Source organism: Arachis hypogaea, chromosome 17 (assembly GCF_003086295.3).
Source record: "Arachis hypogaea cultivar Tifrunner chromosome 17, arahy.Tifrunner.gnm2.J5K5, whole genome shotgun sequence".
Taxonomy (NCBI): domain Eukaryota; kingdom Viridiplantae; phylum Streptophyta; class Magnoliopsida; order Fabales; family Fabaceae; genus Arachis; species Arachis hypogaea.
In genome coordinates this window covers 7,125,485-7,149,899 of record NC_092052.1, presented here as the reverse complement: position 1 = coordinate 7,149,899, position 24,415 = coordinate 7,125,485, and the positions used below count along the sequence as shown (strand labels likewise).

At 33.8% G+C, this 24,415-nt stretch overlaps 1 long non-coding RNA gene across 1 annotated transcript; it reads left to right on the top strand.

Moving 5' to 3' along the window:
- The first annotated feature begins 234 nt into the window (after positions 1-234).
- Positions 235-23,812, top strand: LOC140180856 (uncharacterized). Its single transcript, XR_011874891.1, has 2 exons — positions 235-626; positions 23,334-23,812. It is a non-coding gene; the product is annotated as an uncharacterized lncRNA (long non-coding RNA).
- The last annotated feature ends 603 nt before the right edge of the window (positions 23,813-24,415 follow it).

Below are 24,415 nucleotides of genomic sequence, written 5' to 3'. Positions count from 1 at the left end.
TGAGGAAGGAAATTTATCTCATGAAAACCCAAATGGAAAAAAGGAAAATGGACTTAAGGAGAATGGACCTTTATTTGTTAAGGCCCAAGGTGGGTTAGACAAAGAACAAGCATTGAGAAAAAGATCCCTTAAGGTTAATAATTCAAAAAACCAAGCTAGTCACAAGAATGGCCCAAATGCCAAAATAGGAGTTACAAGGAATGAGAAATCTATTCTTCCTAAAGTCCAGAATCAGGGAAAACAAGTAGCCATTCACGATGAAGCCATCGAAGCCCCCTCTCCCCAGGGATCAAAGTGCAGGGACCCAGAAGTAGAAGCTATGGAATTAGTAATGCTTGAGAGCATGCGTTGCCTTCAGCAAGAGCAAACGGAGGCATATCTAGCAATGAAGGAGCCCGGTAAGTCCATTGATCGGAACCTTGTAAGAACTGATCTCCCCAAGTGCAGAATGACCGAAAGTTCCACACCTAGTGGCGTCATGATGGAGCAAACCACGATTAGCCAGCCGAGCAAACCACCTGATGGGCAGGTGATTATTTTACCAACAGTCAAAAATAAAGAGGGGAGCTTATCCCGGAACCGGATTGGCCTGAAGCAAAAGGCGAATTCCCAGAGATGTTTTCCAGGTTTTTCATAACCTTATTTTGTTATATATTCCTTATGAATATTATTAGCTGGAATTGTAGAGGTGCTGGTGCTAAATCCTTTCCTTATCTTATTAGAGATTTAAGGCGTGAATTTGATGCTAATTTTCTTCTCTTATTTGAAACTCATTTAAGTGGGGATCGGGGGAAAGAAGTTAGAAATAAATTAGGCTTTGATGGTTGCTTTGTGGAGGAAGCAAATGGCCACTCCGGCGGTATATGGGCTCTTTGGGATTCAAGTATTTGGAAGGTTGATATCCTTGGCCATAATAGATAATTTATTCATCTTTTGGTCTCTTGTAATAATTCTACCACTTGGTTACTCACAGCCATTTATGGTAGCCCCCAAAAAATAAACAGAAAGTTTTTGTGGAACAATTTGAGGAATCTGGCTGAGAACATTAATGCTTCATGGTGCTTAATTGGTGATTTCAATGCTACTTTACATGACCATGAAAGACGCAGAGGTGCATTTAGAAATGACTCTGGCGCTTGCTTTGACTTTCAGAATTGTGTTTCTGATTGTGGTTTGATTGATTTGGGGTTTGTGGGCTGGCCGTTTACCTGAAAAAGAGGTAATTTAGCTGGATCGTGCTTTGGGGAATTTAGATTGGCAAATCCAATTCCCTGATGCTTGCATTAAACATTTGCCTATGCTCAAATCAGATCATGCCCCCCTCTGCCTTCAATTATCTCATAATAGTATGGGTAATGGAAGGAAAAGACCGTTTCACTTCCTTGCTGCTTGGCTGCACCACCCAGAATTTGATGGCATGGTTAGAAACTGTTGGAAGTTTGAAAGTTCTTGGTCAAACAGTGTTCACAATTTTCAGAGAGCTCTCAAGGATTGGAACAATTCAGTTTTTGGAAATATTTTCAAAAGGAAAAAAAGAATTCTCTTTCGACTTCAAGGCATTGCAAATTCCCTCTCTAATGGAGTCAACCACTACTTAGAGGATTTGCAATTTCGGCTATGCAAAGAATATGAAGAAGTGCTTGCTCAGGAGGAATTTTGTGGTTCCAAAAATCTCGGAGTAATTGGATCGAATTTGGCGATCGTAATACCAAGTTCTTCCATGGATATACGATGATTCGAAGAAGAAGAAACAAAGTTCTTGCCTTACAAAATGATGATGGTACTTGGGTCACTAAGAAAAACGATTTGGAGCAGCTTGCTTTCTCTTTTTTCTCAAATCTTTACCAAGATACCAGCGATAACCCTCCCTATGTGCTAAAAAATAAATTTCCGACTCTTAACACTACTAAGCTTAATATCTTGGGTGGTGAAGTGATGCACCAGAAGATTAAGGATACTTTATTTGGTATTGGGAGCCTAAAAGCGCCGGGCAGGGATGGCATACAAGCTGTTTTTTACCAACAGTATTGGGATAAAGTCGGACCTGACCTCTGTAGGTTGATCCAAACTGTCTTCCACAATCCCAAGCACGTCAGTGAGCTGAATGAGACCCTCATCACCCTTATACCAAAGGTAGATTCTGTGTCTAACCTCAAACAAATGAGGCCAATAAGCCTATGTAATGTTTCGTACAAGATTGTTACTAAAATTCTGGCTAGTCGTATGAGGAGAATCATGGAGAAGCTGGTTAGTCCGACTCAATGCAGCTTTGTGCCAGGAAGACAAAGTTCAGATAACATTATCATTGCACAGGAAGTAATCCACTCCATGGAAATAAAAAAGGGAGGCAGGGATGGATGGCGATCAAGATCGATCTCGAAAAGGCGTATGATAAGCTCAAATGGTCTTTTGTGGAAGATACTTTAAAGGACATTGGGCTTCCTTCCAATACTATTGAACTTATTCTCTCCTATATCTCCTCCGCAAGAATGCGAGTTCTTTGGAATGGTGAAGAATTGGAGGAGTTTAAACCAACAAGGGGTATTCGACAAGGGGACCCAATATCTCCTTATATTTTTGTCTTGTGCATTGAACGCCTATCTCAGCTTATTAACTGTGCGGTCAATCACGATTTTTGGAAGCCGATTCGCATCAAGAGGCGGGGTCCGGCACTATCTCACCTATGCTTTGCAGACGACTTGATTCTTTTTGCTGAGGCTAATATGGACCAGGCTAGTGTTATAAGAAGATGTCTGAATGCCTTCTGTGAGAGCTCTGGGAAAACAGTTAGCCAGGAAAAAACTCGTATCTTCTTTTCTAGCAATGTTGGGGGACCCATCAGAGAAGAGATCAGTGATGCCTTAGGCTTTGCCAGAACAGACAACTTGGGAAAATATCTTGGAGTTCCTCTCCATCACAATAAGGTGTCTGGTAGTACTTTCGATGATATCATTAGCAAACTCAACACGAGACTCAACTCTTGGAAGGCTTCATCCCTCTCCTTGGTAGGAAGAAACACCCTGGTGAAATCTGTCCTTTCTTCTATTCCATCATACACTATGCAAACCGCCTTACTTCCCTCTACTACTTGTAATGCTATTGATCGTAAATGCAGGAATTTTCTCTGGGGAGAAACCACTCAATCAAAAAAGATTCATCGCTTGAGTTGGAGAAAAGTTGGCGAGCATAAAAATAATAGTGGATTGGGCATTCGTCATGCTCGTATCCTCAATCGAGCCTTCATGATGAAAGTGGGTTGGGGCCTCATTGAGAAGAAGGATGCTCTTTGGGCTAGAGTTCTGCGATCCAAATATGGAGGAGGTGAAGACATTATCCCGAGAGTAGAGCGAAAACAGAGCAACTCAAATCTGTGGAAAGGAGTTTGCGAACACTGGGACAATGTCAAAAAACACACCATTTGGCGGATTGGAGATGGCTCGAAAATCAATTTCTGGAAACATAATTGGGTGCCTAATTTAGGGAGCCTGGATAAGCATGTTCACCAGGTAAGTATTGATACTATTGACTATAATAGCTCCCTCACAGATTTTCTGTCTATTTCAGGGGATTGGGACATCAAGAGGATTAAGGAATGGCTCCCGAACGATATTGTCAAAAAGATCAATGCATTGGCCCCACCATCCCCTTGGAAGGAGAAAGACCAAATCGCTTGGGCGCTCACCTCAGATGGGTCTTTTAAACTTAAATCGGCTTATCAAGATATTCATGATACCACCGGTCAACCCAACAACATCTTCAGCCTTGTTTGGAAGTGGAAAGGTCCAGAACGCATCCGCATGTTCCTATGGTTAGTGGCTCATGACGCTATCCTTACTAATGCAGCAAGGAAGAGACGACACATGACAAGTGATGATCGCTGCCCCAGGTGTAGCAGCAATGAAGAATCCACTTTACATGTCATTCGTGACTGCTTCTTCGCCAAGAGCATCTGGTGCAATCTCCTTCCTTCAGGTCAACTGCCTTCATTCTTCGGCTCTGATCTTTCGAACTGGCTTTTAAGCAATATATCAAAAGAAACAAACTGGTCAAATTTGTTTGGTTATGCGACTTCCCACCTGTGGTTCTGCCGAAACAGTTTGGTGTTTGAGAATAAGTTGATTCCCTCTACCTTGGCTGTTTTCAATATTAAAGCGAGACATGAGGAATACCTAAGAGTTATGGAGAGCCGGTGGAAAATGAAGCACACCGTTCCAGCCCACAACAACCTCATACGCTGGTTCCCTCCTGCAGAAGATGTTATTAAACTTAATGTTGATGGCTCCTTTTATGAAAATCAGAATAATGCAGCATGTGGGGGAGTTTTTAGAGATCACTTGGGGAGATTTATTGCTGGTTTCTCTTGTAATTTGGGTAGTTGCTCTATAATGCAAGCTGAAATTTGGGGGGTTGTGCGTGGCCTCCAAATTGCAGTGGCAAAGAACTTCCACCAAATCATTGTTGAAACAGATTCTACATCAGTTTTGGAGTTCGTAAAGAGCGGTTGCGCTACAAGACACCCATGTGCATCACTCCTCGCAGATATCAACATTCAATCTCAACGTCTGACTATCTCTGAATGGACCCACATTTTGCGAGAAGCAAATTATGTCGCAGACATCCTTGCAAAAAAAGGACAGACACTTCCCCTTGGCCTCCATATTTATGATGTGCCCCCTCCTGATATATCTTTGGCATTAGATTTAGATTGCTTTGGCTGTATGCGTCCTAGGGGCTCCTAGTTTTGTTTTGCTGTTTTTGTTTCTTTTTGTTTGGGTCTTTGACCCCCTTCCTCATAAAAAAAAAGATAAAATTTATCATATATCAATTATTTTTTATTAGCAAAATAACCATGTAAAGTTTGTATTCATATGGATCACCTCTTTTTTATGAAAACATAAATTAAATAATGAGTTAACCATAAAAAAATTAATGATCCTTTTTAATTAATGTCAACACTTAATCAAAACATTTGGTCGAGCAGGATTCAAGAAAGCAATTTCTTTCAACCCGGATCAATAGGGTAATTAAGCCATGCATCCTTCTCGAAAGCGTCTTTACTGCTTCACCGACTCAGATGGCGAGATTAGAAAGCATTGTACCTTCCTCAACTAATTCATTAACTACTAGAGCACTCCCTTGCAAACACATCAACATTATTCTTTCGTTCTTTAGTTACACAAAATTATTGAATAGAAAATATTAATATGACTACCTATACAAGATGTCTTGTAAAGATAATAACTAATTAAACCGTTTAATATAATATATATTAACTTTTTTAGTTATTACTTTTAAACGGAAATATTTTACCGGATAATTAATTTGTTCCATAAATTTGTTTTTTACCTGACAAACAAGCATCTGAATGCCACCTTCGAGAAACAATATCCTTCTTTCAAATTTGTCTACCACCTTCGAGAAACAATAGCCTTCTTCTAAATTTGTTTACACAAAAAATAGAAACAAGTGTAACAAGAACATTAACACAAACACCTCTTATGATAACTGTTAGGCCACCATCAGCTCTGATACCTCTTGTTAGGCCACCATTGGCTCTGATACCACTTGTTAGGCAACTGTGGGGAGCTTTCGACCACCAGGAAGATTTCGGGAAGGAATCAAATGAGAGAACATAAGATGAGAAGACACCACATCCAACTCAAATCCTTAAGGTAGTAAGTTAATGGGTCTCTCATCTTATAAACTCCTCACTCTTTATTGCTTTTTTCAATGTAAAACTAATTTCATACACTACTCCTCACACTTGTAACATCAATCTCCCCCTTAAGTGTGAATCATCTCCACATCAAGCATCAACTCTCCTCTAACTCCTCCACCACATTTGATTATTCGTCCATCACATTGTCGCACCACACTGCGGAACACGCCTACTGAACTATCTTTGTCGGAAAGACTTTCAATGCTTCACCTTGAATACTCCTTAAACTGGACCGATTAACTATCGGCTCTGATACCACTTGTTATGCCACCATTAACTCTGATACTACTTGTTGGGTCACCATAACCGATTAACCATCAGCTCTGATACCCCTTGTCGGGCCAACATCGGCTCTGATACCACTTGATTTCTCTCCAAAGTCTCCCTGCTGGTCGAGAGCTCTCCACGGCGGCCCAACAATAACCGCAGACATGAGGGAGGCATCACTACCAAAGCCCAAAATGGTAAAAAGTACTGGAGCATAAAACATGATGATATTAATTCCAGTGAGTTGTTAGGAGACCAGAATAAAAGAGCAGAAAGTGAGTTGTGGCCTATATCTATATTGTATAATGTTCTTCCACGAATTTTCCACCTTACTAGCTACCTCACTTGCATAAACAAAATCTTGATAGTTCTCATCAATATTTTTACTGCCACAAATTTTCTGCAACATTGTCTTGACTTTTACGTGTTGTTCTTTCAATCAAAGAGTTTGATGTTTTCTCTAAGCAAAGAGATCCTACACACAACAAAAATGCTCACACAGCTCCAATTCCCAAAGACACTCTCCATCCATTTTTATGCTTTGAAGTTGCATAGTTGATGAGATTTGTGCTTAGGATTTTGACTGTGATCATCATTTGAAACCCAATGTTGAGTACTCCTCTAATTTTAGCCAAAGTCATCTCAGACAAGTAAATCGGTACAAACTATTTTAACAACAGATAATAAAAAAAATGATTAGTCTTAAAGAACTAACTATTAATGCATGTGGATTAGAAAACTTATATATTAAAAAATTCTGTCATGTGGTTCTAATCCGTGTTACGCAATTTCAATTATGATACATTTCCCCACAAATATTGTTTCAACTAACATATTTGTCGCTTTAATGTCGGGAGTACTCTAAAAATACAAGTACAGGTAATGCCAACTACATAAAGAACATTGCGTATCATTGGAGTTTAATTTTAATTTGACATATTATCATTGGACAAAAGTATACATAGAGCGAAGTGGCAAATTTGTTGAAAATTTGTCCTTCATAAATTTGTTGAAAATTTGTCCGTCACAAATTCTCTTTTTGCAATATCATTATTAGACATTTTAGATCTACAATATATATATATATATATATATATATATATATATATATATATATATATATATATATTAAACAAATAAAAATAAAAAAATTTCTTTTTATTTTTTATTTCATTTTATAAGCGTAATTTTATATGGAATCTTTCAAATTAAAAAATATTCGATTTTATCACTATTTGATTCGTCCTAGAGTATATTATATATATATAAAAAGAAATAGCACGTATTTTTAGATATGACACAAACTCTGACTACACATCTCTTTGACTTTTTTTTTGAAATTTAAGAGTTAAAGTATTTTTTCGAATATTCTAATTCAATAACGTTCAAGATCTATTTTAATAGATTTGTCAAGAGATTATTTTTCTGTCATTTTTTTATTAAATAAAGTACATTTTATAAATTTTTTATGTTTTAAATGATTAATATGTGAAAAAAGATTATAAACTTATCTTTTATACCATAAAAATAAAAGTGAATTTTTTTATGAAAAATAAATTTATATAAAAAATAGAATTTTTTTATTTTTTACACCTCGTTGGCTCCACCACACAAAATTATATATTTATATTATATGGATCAGATATATCAGAATTGTTTTCAAAAATAAGCTTAGCTTATTAGCATCTTTTTAATCCGGATCAAATCTCTACTTAATCATTTATCTCATATAATTTTAAATTTCTTGCTTTTATGCATATATTAAGGTGGAGAATTCTATTAAATTATTTCTAAAATAATATATAATTTATTTTTTGTTTTATTAATTTTTTATTAATTAATATTTTAATTATAATAGAGACCATTTATAATTAGCTTGTTATTTAAAATAGATCATCTTCTTTGCCAAAGAAGAAAAAGCTGTTGGAATAATATAATAGAAGAAGTTATTGAAGAAGCATATATAATAAATTTACTAACTTAAACAATATTGGTTCTAATTAACAAATAATTAGACCCTATAGCTAGAACAAAGCAATAAAAACTCGTCTTAGCATAAAGAACATTTAGATACAGTTTGAAAAGCTTTTAAAGATTTTGATTTAATCAGAAAACAATAGCCACGAAAAAAAATATCATTCTTAAGCAAAAGAAATCATTTATCATTCAAATATATAAAAAAATTATTATTATAACATTCGGTGCAATATCATGTTTGAAAGTATATTTCTTAAAATATAAATTTTAAATTTTAAATTTTGATGGTAAATCCTAATTCTTCCAAAATGTGCAGGTTAAAAAGATAATTTTAAAAAATGGATTAATATTGACTAATTAAAAATTAATTCTCTATATTTACGAATAAAGTAAATATAAAAAATAAAATCTTTTAAAAGAAAAACAATATTTGTCTATTTGTGTATATGTGTAAATATGTAACAACTTTTCAATCACTAATAAAGGTTTATTGCGGTAACAAGGGAATTATACTTTAAGAAAAATAATCAATTAAGTGTTAAAGAAGTTAATTGTTAGAAAGGACTACATTTAATCTTACTTTCGATTAAGATACCTAAGTGCAAAGCATAGTTTAAATAGGAATAATAGAGAGCTGGGTTTTAATTATATTAGAGATTGTAATTAAGTATGTATAAAGCATAATCTTAACAATAAAACATCGATTCTTATCGGAAACAGCGTCACTTTGATTAATAGATTATATAGATAATTAGATAACACGGTGTGAAAGCTAGATACTAATAACAATAATATAATTATTACCATACGTTTTTATGTGATATGATGATTAGTACTTAATTAGCATGCATAATTAAATACTTCGAGAAATATATATATGTAGAAGTAATAATTATATCAACATTTTTGGAAATGATATTAAGCACTGACTTCTAACCAAAACCTCTCTTTAATTTAAGTCCTTTTTTCTTTTGTGTCCAAGACCTTTTCTATTAAACTTCTTGTTCAATTTTTCTTTAATTTGTGTCATAATCATTTATCTCATATAATTTAAAATTTTTCACTTTTATGCATATATTAAGGTGGTGAATTCTATTAAATTATTTTTAAAATAATATATAATTTATTTTTTATGATTTGTTAATTTTTTATTAATTAATATTTTAATTTAATTACTAATTATACTAATAATTTAAATTGTTTAAATTTAACTAAAATTAATATTTTAATTATAATAGAGATCATTTATAATTAGTTTGTTATTTAAAATAGATCATCTTCTTCGCCAAAGAAAAAGAAACGGTTGGAATAATATAATGGAAGAAGTTATTGAAAAACCATATATAACAAATTAAATTTACTAACTTAAACAATATTGGTTCTAATTAACAAATAATTAGACCCTATAGCTAGAACAAAGCAATGAAAACTCGTCCTAGCATGAAGAACATTTAGATACAATTTGGGAAATTTTTAGAGGTTTTGATTTAATCAGAAAACAATGTCCATGAGAAAAAATATCATTCTTAAGCAAAAGAAATAATTTATCATTTAAATATATAAAAAAATTGTTATTATAATATTCGGTGCAATATCATGTTTGAAAACATTTTTTTCTAATTTGATGACCTTATAATAACAAATATAAACTCTAATTTTAACTTTTAGTATTATCTAATTTTGACAACAATTAATGATTCATGACCAAAAATATTAAAATGGAGTGAAATTTATTAGAGAGGGAGTAAATTTTAAGTTATTAATATAGTCAATAATCAAATTAATTAAAATATCAACCAATCAAAAGTTGACACGTCATAAAAAATAAATTATATGTTATTTTTGAGAGAGTTAAATAAAATTGATCATATATCAATTGTTTTTTATTAGCAAAATAACCATGTAAAGTTTGTATTCATATGGATCACCTCTTTTTTATGAAAACATAAATTAAATAATGAGTTAACCATAAAAAAGTTAATGATCTTTTTTAATTAATGTTAACACTTAATCAAAACATGTGGTCGAGCAAGATTCAAGAAAGCAATTTATTTTAACCCAGGTCAATAGGGTAATTAAGCCTTGCGTCCTTCTCAAAAATATTTTTACTGCTTTACCGACTCAGATGGCGAGATCAGAAAGCATTGTACCTTCCTTAACTAATTCATTAACTACTAGAGCGCTCCCTTGCAAATACATCAACATTATTCTTTCGTTCTTTAGTTACACAAAATTACTGAATAGAAAATATTAATATGACTACCTATACAAGATGTCTTGTGAAGATAATAACTAATTAAACCGTTTAATATAATATATATTAACCTTTTAGTTATTACTTTTATACGGAGATATTTTACCAGATAATTAATTTGCTCCATAAATTTGTTTTTTACCTGACAAACAAACATCTGAATGCCACCTTCGAGAAATAATATCCTTCTTCCAAGTTTGTCTGCCACTTTCGAGAAATAATATCCTTTTTTTAAATTTGCCTACACAAAAAAATAGAAACAAGTGTAACAAGAACATTAACACTAACACCTCTTATGATAACTGTTAGGCCACCATCGGCTCTGATACCTCTTGTTGGGCCACCATTGGCTCTGATACCACTTGTTAAGCAATTGTGGGGAGCTCTCGACCACCAGGAAGATTTTGGAAAGGAATCAAATGAGAGAACATAAGATGAGAAGACACCACATCCAACTCAAATCCTTAAGGTAGTAAGTTAATGGGTCTCTCATCTTATAAACTCCTCACTCTTTATTGCTTTTTTCAATGTACAACTAATTTCATATACTACTCCTCACACTTGCAACATCAATCTCCCCCTCAAGTGTGAATCATCTCCACATCAAGTATCAACTCTCCTCTAACTCCTCCACCACATTTGATTATTCGTCCATCACATTGTCGCACCACACCGCGGAACACGCCTAATGAACTATCTTTGTCGGAAAGACTTTCAATGCTTTACCTTGAATACTCCTTAAACTGGACCGATTAACTATCGGCTCTGATACCACTTGTTATGCCACCATTAACTCTGATACTACTTATTGGGCCACCATGACCGATTAACCATCAGCTCTGATACCCCTTGTCGGGCTAACATCGGCTCTGATACCACTTGATTTCTCTCCGAAGTCTCCCTACTGGTCGAGAGCTCTTCACGGTGGCCCAACAATAACTGCAGACATGAGGGAGGCATCACTGCCAAAGCCCAAAATGGTAAAAAGTACTGGAGCATAAAACATGATGACATCAATTCCGATGAGTTGTTGGGAGACCAGAATAAAAGAGCAGAAAGTGAGTTGTGGCCTATAATGTTCTTCCACGAATTTTCCACCTTACTAGCTGCCTCACTTGCATAAACAAGATCTTGATATTTCTCATCAACATTGTTAGTGCCACAAATTTTCTACAACATTGTCTTGACTTTTACGTGTTGCTCTTTCAATCAAAGAGTTTGGTGTTTTCTCTAAGCAAAGAGACCCTACACACAGCAAAAATGCTGACACAGCTCCAACTCCCAAAGATACTCTCCATTCATTTTTATATTTTAAAGTTGCATAGTTGATGAGATTTGCATTTAGGATTCTGACTGTGATTATCATTTGAAACCCAATGTTGAGTACTCCTTTAATTTTAGCCAGAGTCATCTCAGACAAGTAAATCGGCACAAACTATTTTAACAACAGATAATAAAAAAATGATTAATCTTAAAGAACTATCTATTAATACATGTGGATTAGAAAACTTATATATTAAAAAATTCTGTCATATGGTTCTAATCCGTGTTACGCAATTTTAGTTATGATACATTTTCTCACAAATATTATTTCAGCTAACATATTTATCGCTTTAATATCAGGAGTACTCTAAAAATACAAGTACAGGTAATGCCAACTAGATAAAGAACATTGCGTATCATTGGAGTTTAATTTTAATTTGACATATTATCATCGGACAAAAGTATACATAGAGAAAAGTGGCAAATTTATTGCAAATTTGTCCTTCACAAATTTGTTGAAAATTTGTCCTTCACAAATTCTCTTTTTGCAATATCATTATTAGACATTTTAGATCTACAACTATACCTAATAAATATATTCACTTATATAATATGTTATTTGTTATATATATATATATATATATATATATATATATATATATATATATATATATATATATATTTCAGTTTATTAAACAAATAAAAATAAAAAAAATTTCTTTTTATTTTTTATTTCATTTTATAAGGATAATTTTATATGAAATCTTTCAAATTGAAAAATATTCGATTTTATCACTACTTGATTTGTCCTAAAGTATATTATATATATAAAAAGAAATAGCACATGTTTTTAGATATGACACAAACTCTAATTACACATCTCTTTGACTTTTTTTTTTTAATTTAAAAGTTAAAGTATTTTTGCAGATATTCTAATTCAATAACGTTCAAGATCTATTTTAATAGATTTGTTAAGAGATTATTTTTCTGTCATTTTTTTATTAAATAAAATATATTTTATAAATTTTTTATGTTTTAAATGACTAATATGTGAAAAAAGATTATAAATTTATCTTTTATATCATAAAAATAAAAGTAATTTTTTGATGAAAAATAAATTTATATAAAAAATAATTTTTTTTTTATTTTTTACACCTCGTCGGTCCCACTACACAAAATTATATATTTATATTATATGGATCAAATATATCAGAATAGTTTTAAAAAATAAGCTTAGCTTATTAGCATCCTTTCAATCTCGATCAAATCTCTACTTAATCATTTATCTCATATAATTTTAAATTTCTCGCTTTTATGCATATATTAAGGTGGAGAATTCTATTAAATTATTTCTAAAATAACATATAATTTATTTTTGTTTTATTAATTTTTTATTAATTAATATTTTAATTTCATTACTAATTACACTAATAATTTAAATTGCTTAAATTTAACTAAAATTAATATTTTAATTATAATAGAGACCATTTATAATTAGCTTGTTATTTAAAATAGATCATCTTCTTCGTCAAAGAAGAAAAAATTGTTGCAATAATATAATGGAAGAAGTTATTGAAGAACCATATATAACAAATTTACTAACTTAATAATATTGGTTCTAATTAACAAATAATTAGACCATAGTTATCAGAACCGACCCAATAATCAATCCGGTCATATGACCGGGTCACCGGGTTACTGGTTCAATTGGTGGATCACTAATTCACCCGGTTAACCCGGTCATAACTAAAAAAATATAAAATTATATTAATAAAATTGAAATAATGTCTTAAAACTTAAAATGCGAGTCTTACAAACATTAATAATCAAATATCAAGTCTTAAACATAACTAATAATCTAAAAGAAGAGTTAATAAACTAGTTTCTAGTATAAAATATGTTCTCAATTTAAATCAACAAGAGCAAGTTAAAGATAACACAATTATTAAATCATGTCCAAAGGGTGAGCTCAAAGTCGGCATCAACATCTTCATAGGGCAAATTAGGAGCTTGATTAACATTTCCCTCATTTTAATTTGTATCCATATCTTCCATAGCATTGTTACTTGGTCCATCATTATCTTGGTCATTGTCCAAATTTAATTGATCTACATTTGTGTATTTTTGACAAATCAATATCAAGAATAATTCGTAATAGCAACTGACAATTAAAATATTCAAGCAATTGAAGAATTTACCAAGATCATCCAAAGTTGGTTGAATGGACATATTTGCCAAATCATTTCGTAGAGCATCAACCTCTTCAGGAGTTAAAAAGGGCGGTGAATCTTCCAATATCCAATCCGAATGGTCATCAAATGTATCAAGACAAATTGGATCATAGCTTTGCTTTCTCATTAGATTCCTATGTTATCAAGTTATGTAATTACTAAACTAAAGATTAAATTTTAATGAACAATACTTTTTAAAATTAGATAAATAATTATAGAAGATACCTTTGTTGTAGCCTCAAGTTATAATGAACGAAAACAAGATCATTAAGCTTTTGATGTTCTAACCGATTCCTCTTCTTTGTGTGGATGTGTTAAAAAATACTCCAATTTCGCTCACAATCAGAAAAACTACAAGTTTGACTTAAAACACGAATGGCTAACTTTTGTAAATTTGGTGCTCCAGTTCCATAAGACTCCCACCATTGGTCTTAAAATCAAAAGAGGCAATGCATTATAATTAGCCTTTTTAAATAAATAAATGAATAAAAAAAGATAAAACTAAATAAATATATTTACCTGGCATCACTGTGCTTCATTCACGCAGTGCAGATTGTCTTCCAAAATCATCTTCAGCATTAGAATATATTCTCTTCTCACTTGTCAACTTAGTATTCAATTCTGGATCATCATATGAATATTTCTCAATTACATCTAGTAGGCCAGAAGTGATTTGCTTATGTTTTTTAAATTTAGCAGCGTTGAATCGAAAAGCAGGGTTTAACCAATAGCCAGCAGCATGAAGATTTTTTTTAAGTTGTGAATCCCAACGAGTATCCAAAATCTTCAAGTAAGGCTCCACAATCTTCTTTCTTCGTCGAAACCTCTTCACCATCTCTTCTCTAGCCATATTAAAAGCTTGATAAAGAAAACCCATTGCAGCTTTATCTTCACTATCCACAATACGAAGCACACGAACAAGTGGCTCAGTAAGCTTGACAACATCTGTACATTGATTCCAAAACTTAGAGTCTAAAATTTGATCCACAAATGTTTTAGCTTTAGCTTCTTTGGAGTAGGCTGAGATTGTCCATTCTTTAGAAGTTACCATAGCTCTTAATGCATCTTTTTGAGCCAAAATACTTTGTAAAACTATGAAATTGGTAGCAAAGCGAGTTGGAGCTGGACGAAGTATTTCTCGTCCACCGGTAAACTTCCTCATAAGATACAGTGGATGACAATGATTATATATGTATTTAGTAATCTTTGAAGCATGTGAAACTGTCTCACTGACTTTATTCAACTTTTCAATATCTTGCAACATCAAATTAATACAATGCGCATCACAAGGAGACCAATACAACTTAGGAAATTTAGCTTCCAACAACCGTCCAGCAGCAACATAATTTGCAGCATTGTCTGTCACTATGTGAACAACATTTTCAGGACCGACAAAGTTGACAACATCCTTAAAAAGCTTAAATAATAATTCAGCAGTTTTGGAGGCATGAGAAGCATCAACAGACTTTAGGAAGATAGTTCCTTTAGGACAATAAACCAAGAAGTTAATTAAAGTGCGCCTACAACGATCAGTCCATCCATCAGCCATGATAGTACATCCAGTTCGCTTTCAAATTTCATGATACTGTTCAATCATCTTTTTCACATCCTCCACCAACTTACTCAACAAATACCCACGAACTCTACCAAAGTTTGGACCTTTATATCCTGCACCCATGTTTGCAATAGCATCAATCATTGGTTGGTAATATGCTGAATTAACTGCATTAAATGGCACAGAAGCATCAACCATCCACTTTGCAATGGCAATGTCACATTTTTCCACAATTTCTTTACTTTGCAATACACTTTTTATCGTTGGTTGGGCTCCAGGTGTTGTTGAAGATGGAAAAAAGTCTCTATTCCAGTAGTTTTTTTTCCCTTTCCTAGCTGCAGGTGGTGGCAACCTTGTCCTTGAATGTTGGAGTTGTTGCTGCCGTGCTTCAAGCTCTTCCATTCTATCAAATTCTCTTTCAACATCATCACATGCTCTATAACTTTCTGCATAATTTTCTTGAGTTTTCCTTTTCTTATTCATAAATTCTTCAATATTTTGCCCAAATTGATAAGCAACAACAGGTAGAACCTTTTTGCACTTCTCAACATCTCCTCCTTTTCCAGCCAAGTGATACTTAAATCGATTAATCCCACCTCCTCTAACAGGTTTGTCACAATATATGGACATCGTAGTAATTTTCCCTATTTTTTCCACAATTTGTTTACAATGACCCCAAGCTGGATCAGTCTTTCCTCTATTATTATAAACTCTTTTAGTGGTAAGATCAGGGGTAGGAGTTGCTGATGATGCTTGTTCTTGAGATGGTGGCGTTTCTGATGGTGTTTGAGATGAAGCCATTTTTAAAATTCTAGCAAAGAAACCAAAAATATTTTCAGCAACAAAGGATTTGCTTAAATCAGTTTTTAAGCAACACATCAATCACCACCATTTCACCAAAGTTCCCTGATTTAGCAACTCTAAACAAACCAGCAATAAACAACAACAGCTCTAAAAAAACTACAGTAAAATACAATAGCAATTAGCAGCAACCAGCAACTAAAAAACTATATACCAAATTACCAACACAGCAACCAGCAACAGCAACAGGGAAAATACAGCAATTTTAACTAAAATTCAAGAACAAATTTAACTAATATATCAACCAGGTTTTAACTAATATACCAATTCAAGAATAGATTTTAACTAATATACCAATCAGCAACCAGCAATAATACAATTCAAGAACAATTTTAACTAATATATCAACAGATTCCAATTCCATAACAATAGTCAATAGGTCAATAGCAGAGGCACTGACCTGAGGGAGCAGAGGCTCTGAGCTTTCTGACGACCAGGTGAGGTACCGACAAAGGACAGAAGCAAAAGCAACGAAGTAGAACCAGAAGAAGCACAACCCACAAACGACCAATATAACAACGAACACGGCGAGGTGAAGGGAGAAGCAGTGACGGCCGGGAGAAGTAACGACGCCGCGGATAGTGACGACGAGGGTGACGGAGAGACGGAGAGACGAGGTTCGCTGAGGGGGGTATCGGCGGTGACTGGTGACTTCGGCGGTGACTGATGAGGCCGATTGATGAACTCAGTCTCAGACACTCACTCAACTCTCAAGAGATCTGTCTCAGTCTCTCAGATGCCATAGGGAGATCAGAGATGTGAGGGTGACGCAATGGGGGAAATGGGGATAGCCTAGGGTTTCAGTTTCAACGAAAAGGGGGGGGGGATAGTAGAACGACGCCGTTTAGGTTTAGGATATTAAAAAAAAGGCACCACCCGGACCGGGTCAAATAACCCGTCCAGGTCACCGGTTTTAGTCAAAACCCGCCGGGTTGAACCGGGTTCCACCGGGTCCAATGCATGTCCAGTTCAACGTGTGGCTCGGCCCGGCCAGGTGACCGAATTTCCGGTCGAACCGACCGGGTCGAGTCGGGTCTGATAACTATGAATTAGACCCTATAGCTAGAACAAAGCAATGGAAACTCGTCTTAGCATAAAGAACATTTAGATACAGTTTGAAAAGTTTTTAGAGGTTTTGATTTAATTAGAAAACAATGGCCACGAGAAAGAAATATCATTCTTAAGCAAAAGAAATCATTTATCATTCAAATATATAAAAAAAATTGTTATTATATAACATTCGATGCAATATCATGTTTGAAAGTATATTTCTTTAATTTCTAATTTGATGACCTTACAATAACAAATATAGACTCTAATTTTAACTTTTAGTATTATCTAATTTTGCAACAATTAAATATTCATGACCAAAAACATTAAAATAGAGTGAAATTTATTAGAGGGAGTAAATTTTAAGTTATTAATATAATCAATAATCAAATTAATTAAAATATCAACCAATCAAAAGTTGACACGTCATAAAAAAAATGAATTATATATTATTTTTGAGAGAGTTAGATAAAATTTACCATATATCAATTGTTTTCTATTAGCAAAATAACCATATAAAGTTTGTATTCATATGGATTACCTCTTTTTTATGAAAACATAAATTAAATAATGAGTTAATCATAAAAAATTAATGATCCTTTTAATTAAGCCGACGGTCATGAAAGAATTTAGGCCTATAAGCCTATGTAATGTCATATACAAAATTTTAACTAAGGTCCTTGTTAATCGCTTCCGTCCTTTCCTTACGGAGGTCATTGGTCCCTTTCAAGGGGGATTTATCCCGGGGAGAGGAATGAGCGAGAATATCATTATTGCGCAAGAGATCCTTAATTTTATGCGCAAGACCAAGTCCAAGAAAGGTACTATAGCTTTCAAAATTGATTTAGAGAAGGCATATGATAGGGTAGATTGGAGATTTCTTCAACATATTCTTACTAGTTTTGGCTTCCCACAGAACATAACTAGCCTAATCATGAGGTGTGTTTGCTCTTCTTCTCTTTCAATCCTATGGAATGGTGAGAGATTATAGAATTTTAATCCTCAAAGAGGGCTAAGACAAGGTGACCCTCTATCTTCGTATCTCTTTGTTATGTGTATGGAACGATTGGCGTGCCTTATCTCTCATTATGTGTCTAATGGATCTTGGGTCCCTGTTGCCATCTCCAAATAGGGATCTAGGATTTCACATCTTATGTTTGCTGATGACCTTCTCCTTTTCTGCAAAGTAACAAGGTCGCTGGTTGAAATGGTTATGCAGGTTCTTGAACTCTTTACAAAGGCATCTGGATTGAAAGTTAATCTGGCCAAATCTAAGGCTCAATGCTCTAAGAACATCACTCAGCGGAGGAAGGAGGTCTTGTCAAGGGTTTCTCAGATTCACTTAACTCGGAACATAGGCAGATATTTGGGGGTAAACATTGGCAATGATAGAGCGGCAAAAAAGACGGTGCAAGAGGTTATTGACAAGGTCCAAAGGAGGCTAGCTAGCTGAAAAGGTAGGCTACTTAACAAGGCAGGAAGGTTATGTTTGGTTAAGTCTGTGTTGACTTCCATTCCAGTGTATAATATGCAAGTAGCCTTTTTTCCCCTCTTATGCTTGTGAAAAAATTGATTCGATGATGAGACAATTTCTTTGGAAGGGTCAGACTGATGGGAGGGGACTACCCCTTGTGAATTGGATTAAGGTTGTCGCTCTGAGAAAACACGGAGGCCTAGGGCTGAGGGACTCTAGGTGTGCGAACATTGCCCTTCTGGAAAAGCTTGTTTGGCAACTTCTTCATTGCAAAGAGAAACTATGGGTACAACTCCTAACCAAGAAGTATCTGGCTACTGAGAAAATTTTTGTGGAGGTTATTGGGGCTTCTTATGTTTGAAAAAGTGTGATTAAATCGTTCAATAGTTTGAAAGAGGGCTTTGCGTGGTGGTGTGGTACTTTGGATCAATCCTTGTGGTTTGATCAATGGTCTCCTTTGGGTAAACTTGCAGACTTAATTCCATACGTTCATATAACTGACCTCCACCTTTCTCTAGATGACGTTATTTGCAATGGTCGATGGGATCTTAGCAACCTCTATTCTCCTCTTCCTCATCATATCCGTTCGCCCCTAATTGAGTTTCTTGTTCCTGGTAACAACCACTATGGCCCAGGGTGGGTTTGGGCTGCTGCCGCAACAAAAGAGTATTCTTCTAGAAGTGGATATCTTTGGTTGGCGAAAAGAAAATTCCAATGGGATGAAAGCGAAGACTGGAATTAGATATGGAAGCCTTTCATCCCGGAGAAGATCAAATTCTTGCTCTGGCTTTCTCTTCACAATGTTGCCCCTACTGACGCCCTCCAGTTCAAGCGCAAGTTAACACCTAGTGATATTTGTAAGAGGTGTGGTGCCCATTCGGAATCAATTCTGCATTGTTTTAGAGATTGCGATAGGGCCAAAACTGTTTGGAATATCATCGACCCTTCGTTCATCGAGACTAGAGGATCGTCTGATTTAGCTCCTTGGGTCAAACAGGGCATATCTAGTATGGGCTGCCTCTTCGCATCCGGAATTTGGTGGATATGGAGGTATCAATGTCATGAGGTTTTCAACTCGGATGAAGTTTGGTCCGATAAGAAAGTGGCGATCCTAACTAGAAATATGAGCTTTGATCTTAGAAACCTTCATTACAACTAGATTATCTATTCAGATATTGAAAGAAAATTTAAGTGGGTGCCTCTACCCAATGGCACTTTCAAGGTCAACTGTGATGCGAGTGTTCTTCAGGGAGTCCAGCGAGCTGATTTTGGTTGTGTTCTGAGGGATGATAGAGGGAGATAGGTGTTGGGCCGTTCAGGTGCTCTTCCTTTTTGGTCTGTTTATCGTTGTGAGCTGCTGGCTTTTTGGCAGGGGCTGATGTTAGCCTGGGAAGCTGGTTGCCAGAGGGTTATTTGTGAAACGGACTCGCTAGATGCTTATCTTGTGTTGAGTAACATCACTTGCCACACAACACATGAGGTGAAGAATATTGTGTTAAAACTCCAAGATTTTTTGTCCAAAGACTGAAAGATCTAGTTCTATCTAATTTGAAGGGAAGCTAATAGTGTCGCTGATTGGTTAGCTAAATCTAGAACAAAAAGTGATTCAGCTCATATTTCTTGGATAAACCTGGTACATATTTGGAACAAATCATAGTAAAAAAGGCAACTGATTCTAGCTAGTTTGATTTGACTTGTATTTTATTTCTTTATTTTTTGATATTTTCAGTCACCAAAAAATTTGTGCCATAGTAAATACATTGAATCTTTGTCATTTGTAAGAAAAGCTTTACACAATGATCCGTGTAGATTCATGCATTTAAATAATTTTTAAATGATAAAATTTAAAATTGATTATCTATTAAACAATTCATAAACTAATAAACTTTTATCTTAAATTTTAAGCTCTTAAAGATACATAATAATTAAAGTTTTATCTTAAATTTTAAGTTATTTTGTTTAGCTAAAATTAGATTTAAGTTTTATCATTTTATTATTCAATCAATTACTATTATAATCACTTTAAATTAGGATTGTAATTAATTTATCTATATATAATTAACTCTAGCATAATTCGTATTTGGATTTAGCCAACTTTTGTTCTAATAAAATTCATCGTATAAAATAAAAGTAACAAAATTTACAGGCAAGAGATTAATAATTTAATAAGCAAATTTGATACAACAATGCTAAATGTAAGCTGTAACATCACCAAGGGAAAGGAAAAAGAAAAATAATAAGAACTAATTAAGTAGCTAGAGAGAAGAAATATCAAATTTTGTATTTAAAAGAGTTATTAGCTCCACATAGATATAAATAATATTTTTGTATCTGATACATGAGAGCGATGTTTAAATGGATTGATGTAAACCAGGCATTAAGAAGAACAAAGAAAACAACGTGAGCTTCAAATTTGGAACACGTGTATTGCATATATAGCTATAGGTACTATGTCGGTGTTAAATCAAGAACCAAATAAAAAATTAAAAATTAAAAATAATTAAGTACTATATATATTGTGTAAATAATAATAATAATAATAATTTTTATATATCTATGTAATTTCCTCTATCTATAGATGATTCAACGTTGTCTTAATAATTAGTTAAGATGAAACTAAATTAAAGTTTTTATAGAGGAATTGGAGCGAATTATAGGTGAATATATATTATAGAGATTAAAATTAAAGTAGTTTATCAAAATTTATCTATTATATATATTAATTTATGGACACAAAAGAAATAATCAAAACAACCATCTCTATTACATATAAAACAGAAAATGCAATATTATTTACAAGGATGATGTTTCATTGGGGACCGCTACTTTTAATAAGAAATAATATATGATCCGTCCACTTTTTAGTTTTTAGATCTAATTAATTAACCTTTAATCTTAATTAATTATCACTTTTTATGGCTTTAATTACTAAGTCAACAGATGCAATGATGTGACAATTAAGTTTACTCATAAAATGACAAGAGTGAGTTTGTTTTGGTGGACTAGTTTATTGAGGATTTGATAATGAGGTGCCATCATTATTATGTTTTCCTTTTTATTGATCCGAGACTAATTATTATGTTTCCTTAATTGAATGTTACCCCTAATCTTTTGTTGATTGGTGTAACTAAGAATCATCATGAGTTTCGTCTTTTTTTGGGAAAATTTTCCAGGGGTTTGTCTCTTGTATTTCTTTCTCCTCCTCCGATCCTTATTACGAATAGGAAAAATATAGGTGAACAATAACATTGGTGAACAATATGAACAATGGAGTTAAAAAAGTAAATTAATCCTAAATGTAATTAATGATTTGATTAATTAAATTATAATAATAACCATATTTTAAATTTTAAAAAATAAGGGTTTGCATATTAAACAATTACAAATCTTTCATCTCCTCTAGCCGTATCTCCTCTCTCACTCTCAGTGGACTTTCACCGCCCTGGACGCCAGCCATAGCCGCGTACCCAGAGCCGACGCCACCTCCCATTGCGTCAACGTCCGACCAGCCCCCTAATCGATGGAAATTTTTTTCCCCACAGCCCACAACACGCGCAGGCCCCCGCAGGCCACCGCGCCCACGCACCCTGCAGCCCCCAACGCGTCCATCCTCACCGCATCTTCGTCTCGGACTGATCCGGCCTAATATAGGGGAGAGTTGCGGTTGCCGCTTCATAGGTACGTGACCTCTCAAAATCCCTTCAATGGACTCCAATTTTGTTGAACCGGTTTCTCATGCCCCAACTTTCTTCATCGACGGCAATATCACGCTTTCAAATGACAATCTTCTCAATTCTTTCGACGTGGAAGGTGAAAAGTCTAACAAGGTAAGCAATGTATGTTAGTGAATTGGTACTTTATTTTCATATAAATGAGATGGTTATTCTAAGTCCAACATTCTTAAACGTTGATTGTATTCAATTCAAAAATTTTTTTATGGTGTTCTGGTTCATCAATATAGTAATTAGTTAAAGCATAATAAATCATAGATTAATTTCTATTGAAGAAGATGAACCATTTATTTTTTTGATTCGATAAACTATTGTTACCTTTTTAATAAGTTTTACTGAAATTGGTTCATTATAGGTTTAGTGTTAACGGAGAAAACATTGCTCATGGTTGCCATTAGGTTGTTTTGAATCCCTATCACTATACTCCCATGTCATGCATGCAGAACCAAATATGACTACATATGTAAGGAAAAAAAAGTACAGCAACTAATAATGAGCTTTTTACTTTTCAAAGCATAGAAAAAAACTTGGTTTTATGTTGTGTAGGTGTGTTTCATATGTGGCGGCCATGCATACTATATATAAATAATTAATTAATACAAGCCTAATTAGTTAGGTGAGAATTTTTCTGAATACACTACTCATTGTTATGATTTCTGTTAAAAGGCGTTTACAGTAATAAATTTTTAATGATATTCTTAGAAAAAGTATGAATAAAATATTTTTACATGACACTTGTTTAATAGTACCGTATTTAATAAGTTTGTTTGTATATGTTTGATTGTAGGCAATAGAATATATGGACATTAATGAGTTTGGAAGTGATAACACGGATCTTGTTGATGACATCTGAACTCTAGTATATTGCTATTTTTTTTGTGAACCTCATGTTTGAATCGACCATTAATCCTCATGTTCATCGAATGATATTTGTTTTGAACTGATTCGTAGTTACCGGATCACAGTTGCCTTAGCGAAGACGAAATACCAAGAGTTGGAATGCGGTCTAAGCATTTGAAGTTGGCCCAAGATTTTTATGCGATATACGCAAAGAAAGTCGATTTCGTAAGTAAGATACGGAACACAAATTATGACAGGAGGACAAAGGAACTGATTAGTCAATCTATTCATTGTAATCAGGAGGGTTATAATGTAACGGCCTTGGTGTGGTGTTTATAAATTGTTACAAGCTGTTTAATCTAGATGTTCGAATCAATAGGCTAGCGGATGTTTATTTCTATTGGTACCCAAATGGTTATTCGGAATAATATGGGTGTAGTGTGTGATCAGTTACAAGTATTTTAATATGGATGTTCGATTCAAGAGGATAGCGGATGGTTATTTTTACTGGTACCCAGATGGTTATTCGTAATAGTCTTGGTGTAGAGTATGTGATCAGTTACAAGTAGTAAAGGTTGGATGTTCGATTCTATAGACTAATAGATGGTTATCTCTATTGTCACCCAAATTGTTATTTGTAATAGTCTTGGTGTAGTGTGTGTAAATAGTAACAAATAGTAGAGGCTAGATGTTCGATTCCATATGATAGCGGATGGTTATTTTATTGGTATCCAAATGGTTATTCTTAACTAGTAGCTTTTAACATCTTGAAACAGAATAAAAGAAGTTAGAGAACTAAAAATGTTATTCACTATGGAAATCTATCCTTTCTGTTGTAACAAAACTCCACCGCGAAAACACGTAAACAATGTGAAAAAGGTATTTGTGGTCTTAAGACTAAGGCCCAATTTGGGTTAACAATTTAAATAAGCTCTTTTGAAAAAAGAGCTTAAAATAGAAGGACTTTTATTAATAGCAACTTATAAATAAGTTAATTTGTGTTGATTTTTAGTTATAAAAGTACTTATTTTAAAGTTGTAGTGTTTGGATAAATAACTCAAAAAATACAATTTTTTTACACAAGAGGATGGATATTAAAATTCTAATTCACAATAATCTTGATGGCAATGCCAAAAAAATTATTGTGTAGTTAGTATTTGTTGTTTTATTTTACATGATATGATAGGTAAAAA